Genomic DNA, 9651 nt, shown 5'->3' with positions numbered 1-9651 from the left:
TCTTAAGGCCCATACACACTTGACGATTTTCAGCCGAAAATCGCTCAAAACAGCCGTTTTGAGCGATTTTCGGCTCAAAATCGCCTAGTGTGTATGACCCAGAGATTGCCCACTAGCGATGATGCGCGCTCCCGCATCATCGCTAGGAAAGTGGTTCATCTGCTGGTTTTACCAGCAGATGAGGCGATGATGGATGGTTTTTCATCCATCATCGCCATGTGTGTACGCCTGCCGGGCTGAAAGATTAACAACTTTCAGCCCGGCGGACCGCCCCGCTGCCCCCCCGCCCCCCCGCCCCCGCCTGTCATACTCACGGCTCCCTGCGCTCTCCCTCTGGCCGCCCGGCTGCTGCTGCTGCTGCTCCCCGGCCAGGTGAAACACCCGGCTGGCCCCGCCCCCTCCCTGCACAACACGGAGCAGACAGCACAGAAGTGCTGTCTGCCCAGCTCAACCACCAATGTTTAGATATTTCTACCCACTGCCACCAATGTATTTAAATGCAGCAAATATTATTATTAATATTATATATATATATTATATATATATATATATATATATTATAATATATATATATTATAATATATATATATATATTATTTTATATATATATATATATATATATATATATATATTATTTTATATATATATATATATATATATATATTATAATATATATATATATATATATATATTATAATATATATATATATATATATATATATTATAATATATATATATATATATATATTATAATATATATATATATATAATAATAATATATATATATATTATAATATATAATATATATATATATTATAATATATAATATATATATATAATATGTATATTATAATATATATTATAATATATATATATATATATATATATATATATATATATATATATATATTATATGGCCAGGTAGCGCCCCACTTTCTTCACTGGGGAAGGGGGTGTGATGCGGGCGCCGCGTTGCTCCACGAGGTATCGCTCGGGGGGAGGCTGGCAGGTGATGCGATGAGGACTACCACGTCGGAACCCTTGGAATTCAAACCCAGCCCATTTATAATGAAAGATTTTCAGCAAAGTCTTTCGCCTTCTGAAAATCTCTTGCTCTTTGGGGAAAATGGTTCAGTGTGTACGCACTACTTTGGTGAAAGATATATCTATCAAAGATTTTGGCAAAGTCTTTTAAAATGAAAATCTTCAAGTGTGTATGGGCCTTTAGGGTGACATTTAATGGGATGTGATTTTTAGTCTGTTCCCGAAATCGCACATTATTGCACTTTTTAAAATCGCATTTTTTGCCGTGAGTTTGCATATTTTAGTTCCAAAAATACAGGGGACAAAAGGCGTAGGGGTCCCCCATATTTCTGAAACAAGACCTGGGCTCTTGGACCGGTCCTGTTTCTAAAAATGGGTATGGATCATTAGGTCACCAGCATTATGGTTGACAAGCATTAGGTTGACACCATTATGACTTTAGGTCGACAGGGCCATTATGCCGACATTGGGTAAGGCCGACATTGATTTTTTTAAGAATGTCAACATAAACACTAAAACGTTGCACTGCGTCCCCTCGCATGGCTTGCTGTGCTCGCCATGCTTTGGGGCGCGGTGCCTCGCTACGGTCAGCACACTATTTTATTCTCCCACCACGCCCTGGTGGATGGTAGGGCATGAAATACCACCGGTCGGCACATGGCGTGTTTACTTGGATACCAAAATGTAGCACCGTGTCATGTCAACCTACCTGCATGTCGACCTTAAATCATCTCGACCTAAACGCATGTCGACCTAATGGTGTCGACCTAATGCTTGTCGACCATCATGCTGGTGAACGAATGACCATATCCCCCAAAAATACGGGGGACAAAAAATCTGGGGGTCCCCTGTATTTTGAAACCAGCACAGGGCTCCAACAGCCCGCGATGTCATGCCACAGCCGGGGGACACTTTTTACATAAAGTCCCCAGCCGTATCATTCTCACCGTGGCTGGTGAGACTTGGACGGGGTACCAGGGGGAGTGGGGTCCTCCCCAATAAAGCCCCCCCCCCCCAGGCTTCACCCATCCAGGGCTGAAGCCCGGGCCTGTCACCGCTGTCCATCGGCTGTGGACGCCGGTCTGATAGGGTTAAATCAGCCATAGAAAACATTGTTTTATACAGGCCTCCCCCGCATGCTTTGACTTGGTGAACCACAAGTCCCAGTATGAGGGGCATTAATGGGCCCCCTTGGAATTTCTAGTCTATCTGTAAAAAGAATGTTAAAAAAAACACAAACACACAGAGAAGTACAAGTTTATTAAACACACATTCATTTTACAGCAATATACTTACAACACCAGGCTCCAGCGCTGATCTCGTCTTTTCGACTGCAGGCTCACCCCGCACTGACAGCGGGATGAGCCAGCTTCCTCCGTCCCTGCTGACAGCTTCTATAGCATTGTCACAGCGCAATATAAGCTGTTAGCGTGGTTGGCTGTATGCGTCTCCATGGAGATGCTTTCAGCCAATGAGGGCTGAGCTATGCGTCTCCATGGAGACACATAGAGCCAACCACGCTGTTACCAAAGCAGCCCATAGAAGGTGACCGCATGTGCAGTACAGAGGTTTGTCCCAGCGCCTGTCTTCATAGTACAGGCGCCGGAAACAAACAAAGCTGTGTTGGTCCCACATTTCTGTAGTTCCCTAATGAGTCTTAATTTTCAAACCTTACTAGTCTGGGTTCCGACGAGTGTCTTTAAGTTACTTCAATGTAACATTATGAACTTTATTTGGTCCATGAAAAAACCGAGAGTAAATCATTCGGTTATTCAGAGGTGTTCGTCGGAAGGTGGTCTGGGGGTCCCAAACATTAGATCATATTACCTTGCTGCGAGATTGTCGCAATGCATCCTTTGGAATAGACCAATATGAGAAAGAATTTGGGTTGAAATTTAATCTAATGTTCTTAAAATGCACTCTATTTCTTCATTGTTATAGTTGCCTAGAAAGGCTCGACCAAGGAATTCTAAAATTCACCCAATAATTTCTTTCAGTCTTGATACATGGGATATGTCTAATAGACAATTCAATATTGCTCCTCTACCTAGTCCATTGGTACCATTGTTTGACAATCCCAGCTTTCGTCCAGGATATCACACGAAATCTTATGATTTTTGGTGGAAAAGTGGCATTAGATATCTTAATAATATTTCTCAGACTACTATCTTTCCTACATTTGCTGACATTCAAACCTTACATTCTATCCCTCATAAAAATTTCTTTCAGTATCTTCAAATTAGATATTTTCATTTATCAGCAAAACAACAAATCACTGCTAGAACCTTAACTCCAACTGAAAATGTAGTCTTCTGTAATACAAGCACTAAAGGCCTTATATCTTTGTTGTATCCTTTGTTATTACATCAGGGTTCGAACACTAGAGATTTACATGAAATAGCGTGGGAAAAAGATTTGGGAGAGTCTTTAGAGGATGGAGAATGGTCTGAAATTTGCAAAAAAGTTTCTTCTAGCTCAATATGTGCAAGACTAAAGGAAAATGCATACAAATTATTTTATAGATGGTACTATGTCCCAGTAAAGCTTAACAAAATGAATGCTGAAATGACCTCTGTCTGTTGGAGATATAACTGCATGGATGGCACATTTCTACATATATGGTGGGATTGCCCAGTTTTAATCCCACTCTGGCAAAATATAGCTGTGTTGACTAAAGGTGCCCATTCACGGTCCGTTTAACGGATCCGTTCGGCACTTAATTAGCACGCATCGGATCGCATCCCTAGTGCATGCCTTGTGCATGCACTGTGATCCGATGCGATGTGTACCTAGTACAAAAAGTATGTGCAGCACATACTTTTTGTACCGTACGATGAGATGCGCGGGAGCGCGCATCTCATAGTACAGAACGGACGGTCCGGGAACGGACCGTCTATGGGCACCTTAACTCTATTTTATCAATTCATATTCCTTTCAAGGCTGGATACTATCTCCTTTCCATGGGCATCCCAGGAGCTAGTCATGCACAGAACAAATTATTCATGCATATAGTTCTTGCGACCAGAACTTGTATTGCTAGCCATTGGAGATCTTCGGATATACCAACTGTAGCTGAGATAATTAGCAAGATATGGCATGTCCATTCAATGGAATATTTAACCAACATTTTGAAGGGATCTTCAACAAAATTTATTAAAGTCTGGAATCCGTGGACTTCATATTTTAATGTCCCTCCAGCTTTTTATTAAATTGCCAGCAACAAAATTCGGTACTTATGTAGTAACTGGGCTGCCGATTTTGAAATCGGGTCCATCGCATCGCACCCGACCATATCGCATGCGATGCGATGCGATGCGATGCGATGACCCGATTTTTCCATAGGATTCAATGTTAAAATGGACTGAGTCCATTTTAACATGGAATTCAATGGGAAAAAGGGGTCCTTTTCATACCCCTACTATCCAAGTGGGCATGGAGTTGGATATAAACCTGTGGCGAGCGTAGCGAGCCACCGAGCCCGAAGCGTGGCGAGCGTAGCGAGCCCCGCGAGGGGACACAGAATACCGTCCCCTCGCGGGGCTCGCTTCGCTCGCCACGCTTCGGGCTCGGTGGCTCGCTACGCTCGCCACAGGTTTATATCCAACTCCATGCCCACTTGGATAGTAGGGGTATGAAAAGGACCCCTTTTTCCCATTGAATTCCATGTTAAAATGGACTCAGTCCATTTTAACATTGAATCCTATGGAAAAATCGGGTCATCGCATCGCATCGCATGGTCGTATGCGATGCGATGCGATATCGCATCGCATCGCATCTGATTGTATGCCTTAACTTAAGGCATACAATCAAAAAATCGGCAGCCCAGATACTACATAAGTACCCAAAATTCTTACATTCCCTATCAAAATTGAATTTGCATAATTATGAAAGGATTTCAGTTTCCAGCCAGGTTGGTTCCTTTTGCCTATTCCCAAATAACTGACCTGTTTCCCCCTACTTCCTTTCTATTCTCTTTTTCTCTTTCTTTTCTTTTCCTCTGAATTTTTCTTTACACTTTATTTTTCAATTCTGTTATAAATAATATAATATTTCAATGAATTGAATGGACTACATGCATTTAGAAAATTTGATTATCATTTTTTGAATCCACTAAACATATTTTAATGTGATATTTTTCTTTGTATTCTTAAAATTTCTTTATTGATTGAAAACATGTATGGAAAATTGTAATGCTTTCTCTTTGTATTCAACGACTTCTCATTAATAAAATTTATACAAACGATGAGTCTTTGGCCCTCATTCTGGTTGACTTGCAAAGCAGCGATAATTTTCTGGTTTGCGAGCCAAGTAATGCTGCCTGCCGGGCATGCAATACTCACCCCCCGCTAGATTCCGAATGTCCCTGCAGGCCTGCAAATGGATGACATCAGATACCCGCCCCCCGGACACCCCCACTGCGTGTGCCTCGGAGACTTGCAGCGAAGACCTGCACATGCGCATAAGCGATTATGCGCATGTGCAGATCTTCAACATCGCAACCAGAATGAGGGCCTTTATGTGTTGAGAAGACAGAAACTACAATAAAATGGTGCAAGTCAGCCATGACCGGCTAAGGCTATGGTATGCTAGGACCATGTCTAGTTTGACATTCATTAGGTCGACACCCTATGGTCGATAGGCTCTAAAGGTCGATACAGGCTTTAGGTCAACAATGGGAAGGTCGACAGTCAAAAGGTCACACATGTTTTTCACATTTTTTTGTCCGAATGTCAACCCAGTTGACATGGACACTAAAAAAGTGCTCGCAACGATTGGCACACTATTATAGAGCCTGAAATACCGCCTGTCAGCACATGTCGGACCAAAAAAAACGTGAAAAACTTGTGTCGACATTTTGACTGTTGACCATCCCATTATTGACCTAAAGCTTGTGTCGACCTTTAGACCCTGTTGGACCATGAGTATGTTGCCCATTCAGTGGTGTCAACCTACTGACTGTTGACCATAGGGTATCGACCTAATAAATGTCGACCTATACATGGTTGAGTTAGGGTCTGGATGCCACAGGCTGATTGCAGAGCAAAGCAGCCAGGAAGCTGCATGTTATACACTTCATGTTATATCCAAAGGGTAGTGGATAAGGGGAATAGCCTCCCATCAGAGGTAGTAGAGGCTAAGACAGTAGACTAATTTAAACATGCTTGGGATAGGCGTATGAATATCCTTACAAAGAAATAAGGATTAAAAAGGGTTGAGATTACCTGAAGGGTAAAAATGGGGCAGACTAGATGGGCCAAATGGTTCTTATCTGCCGTCACATTCTATGTTTTTATATGTAGATACTGAGTAGAGAGCCCATTTATGTTTTGTGACCTGAAAGATGTGGCTTTATAGTTTATTGTGAGTTCTGTGAGTTTTTAAAGAACTAATTTGCAGTAAAAACAAGTAAGGTAATTATTAATCATAGCATATCATTAACAAGATTAATCTAGGCTAAACGTGCATTATTTGTTATATAGTGCATGAGTGAAATATTTTGATGCAAAACAGATAGGAAAAAAAGCGATTTAGAGGGAAATAAAAATAAGTGTAGTGTAAGGGTCTGTTTTCATAAGACGAAGTAAGTACTGTAAGGAAGAAATTAACCTCTGTGTTTTTCTGGAAGTGAATTTGATATAACAGGGGGTGAACACAGGGTAAAGACGTTCCCAGGCTGGTAATAGCAGGGCAGATGTTTTTGCCACCCAAATCTTCCCAGAATCCTATAGTTCCCATTTTTAGTTCTCTGTCCTGCCTTCTCAACTGAGAGGGAGGTCACAGGTTAATACCAGAGCAGGGAGGGGATGGAAGGGGGTGAGTGAGAGAGGGCAGAGGTTAGAGTGCGAGAGGAGGAGGGGAGCGAAATACTTGTGAACATTATGTTCTGGATTGGGCAAAGCAAAATGTGACATTGGTGCATTAACTCACTTTATATATCACTTTATACATAAGACGACCATCCATAGCAGAAAAAAAGATTTATGGGTACAGAGAACTGTGAGCTGGGTAGTGACTAGATCTGATGTAAAAGTGCTTTGGAGTTCCTCGGTCTCTGATTTCTAAAGGCGCTTTGGATGTGCTCCATAATGTTTATGACCTTCTAATCCTTTTACCCCTAATATTAATGCAGAGATCATTCTGTTCTTTGTGCCCAGCTGCCCTGAGTAGTCTGGGTCAGTGTGACAGCAGGACATTTGCACTCATAGGAACATATCAGGGAGAGGCAGATGACAGTGGAAATGTTCTATACATCCCAAAATTTCAATTGTCACCAAAATAAAAAAAAAGGATTTTATAAAAAAAAATGCACTAACACACACTTTATGAAATCATTTGAGGAATTTATTTCTACGGATTGTTAGCATTAAAACCACATTAAAAAGACAACATGAAAATGTAAGATGAACTAGAATATTTTCTTTTATATGTATATATCACATCAAACACCCCCCCCCCCCCCCCACACACACAAACATATACTGTGTATATATTGGAGTGCTAAGAAAACTGCAAGTGTGCCTAGGAAATGCTGGGAGTGTCTGGGAAAACGCTAGGCGTGCCTGAACGTTTTAGGGAAGGGTGTGTGATGTTAGCTGGAGGCCGGAAATGCCTTTTTCCATCGAATCACCGAGTACGTCTTGTGCCCAGTGTAAAAATCCTTCAGTGGTGAGCCTGTTACGATGGGTCTAGGACATATTCGCTCGGCTGCAAATAGATTTGTAGCTGTACACATCCATTTGCACAGCGTGGGATTTCACTTCTAGCGGGGCTGTGTCTACCTGCGTATTTGCAGCCATGGGGTCAGGTCTGAATAACCCCCAAAGTTCGGGGTTTGAACGTACACCACCACAGAGATGGACACAGGGCTGCAAATGCAGAACACTGTGAAGTGTTAACCTGACATTCCACTACAGCTCTGTTAATAAGTAAATTATTATAGCTTCCCTTCATTACAGACAGTTGCAATTCATACAACGGGCAAATTTACTAATCTAAATATGGCTAAAATAGGCGCATTCGTATTAGAAAATATTTACTATGCATTTACTATGCCGAAAATACGTGCAATTGTATTTGTATTAATGGCACATTCGTATTCGCAGTTCTCCTGCATAAAGCAATGTTATGAATGTGTGAATTAACCCTCTCAGGCCCCGGTGACAGCCCCGGGCTTCAGCCCTGGACGGGTGAAGCCAGGGGGAGGGGACCCCTTTATTGGGGGGGTTCCCACTCCTCCAGGTACCCCGTCCAAGGTTGACCAGCCACGGTGCTCATGTTTCGGTGCAAATGGGTCACGTCGTGTCCATTTACACGGGTCCAGGACCCGTGTAGAGGCCGGTGTAAATGGTCCCGCTGCAGGTTGAGGCACCCGCAGTGGGTCCGTACACCCAGGTTCAGTTTAAATGGTGCAAACCCAGATCCGATCCAGGTCGAAGTGCTGTGTAAATGGGGTATAAAGCAGGGTCAGATCCTGGAAACTCCAATGTTCAAAGACGACCAGGGTTTTTGGTGTAAAAGGGGTATCAGTAGAAGCCGCAAGATGTGTATTTACAGTCTGCGGCTCCTCCTCCAGAATAGCGCTATTGGCCACCTATCTGCATCTAGCAGCCAATCAGGAGTCGCTAGGCCGCTGAGTCTTTCGAAAAAGTATGTGAGATTTGATGCCTATAAAAAAGCTGCTATTGCAGACATTAGAGTTGTTTGGACATCACTGTATCTGCCACTGTGTATAAAGCAACAAATCCACCATATAGAGCATTTGTGCAGACAAAGAGGGTGATTAAGACTGGCTCGCAAAGCACATTTGGGCCCGAGGGCATATTCTCTGTAAAGCGCTGCAGAATATCTATGCGCTATATAAGAAACTGTTAATAAATAAATAAATATGCTAGAGTAGAGGAGAGAAGATTCCGTAGCATAAGCTCCCCTTTACATAATAACGGCCAGGTCACACCCGGCTTATGGACTCGGCTCCAACCAAAAGGCGACCTGGCATCCGCCTCCCCGGCTCCGTTGCCATCTGCATAGTACCTCAGACAGCAACGGAGGCTGTACAGGGCCCCTGCCCAACCTCCTGACTGACCGCAGGACGCTGCGGTATAGAGGTATGGGCTCCCCATTTGGTTGAAACGGGTGCCCGGGTCGGATGACCTGGGTTACCCATTTACACGGCCCCTGACTCTGTGGATGCCCCATGTCCGACCCTGAGCATTTGCCCCCCCATTTACACCAAGCCCCGCCCTGGAATTGAGCTGCAATAATCCGGGACGAGGCTCTGGTGTAAAAGGGGTATTAGAGGGAAAGGCTTTTTTATGGTCAGGGCTTTCTAAAGAGGAGGTGTGGGCAGTCACAATTAATACATTTAAAATAAGGTTGGACATTTGTTGGAAAAAAACAACCCATACAACCCATAATCAATCACAAACTAGCCGAAAGTTGAAACAAAGTAAATACATTCAAATGTATCTACTATATTACTTCATGTCATGAATAGCATATTGCGAGTTTTATGTTTCTAGTCAGCTAACTTTATTTTATTTTTTTGTATATTACTGTATACAAATAAAGTTGGGTACAGACCTCCCGATGGTGCGACCCAGCACCCAG

Source organism: Crinia signifera, chromosome 1 (assembly GCF_055691185.1).
Source record: "Crinia signifera chromosome 1, ASM5569118v1, whole genome shotgun sequence".
Lineage (NCBI taxonomy): Eukaryota > Metazoa > Chordata > Amphibia > Anura > Myobatrachidae > Crinia > Crinia signifera.
Note: the sequence above shows the minus strand (reverse complement) of the source record.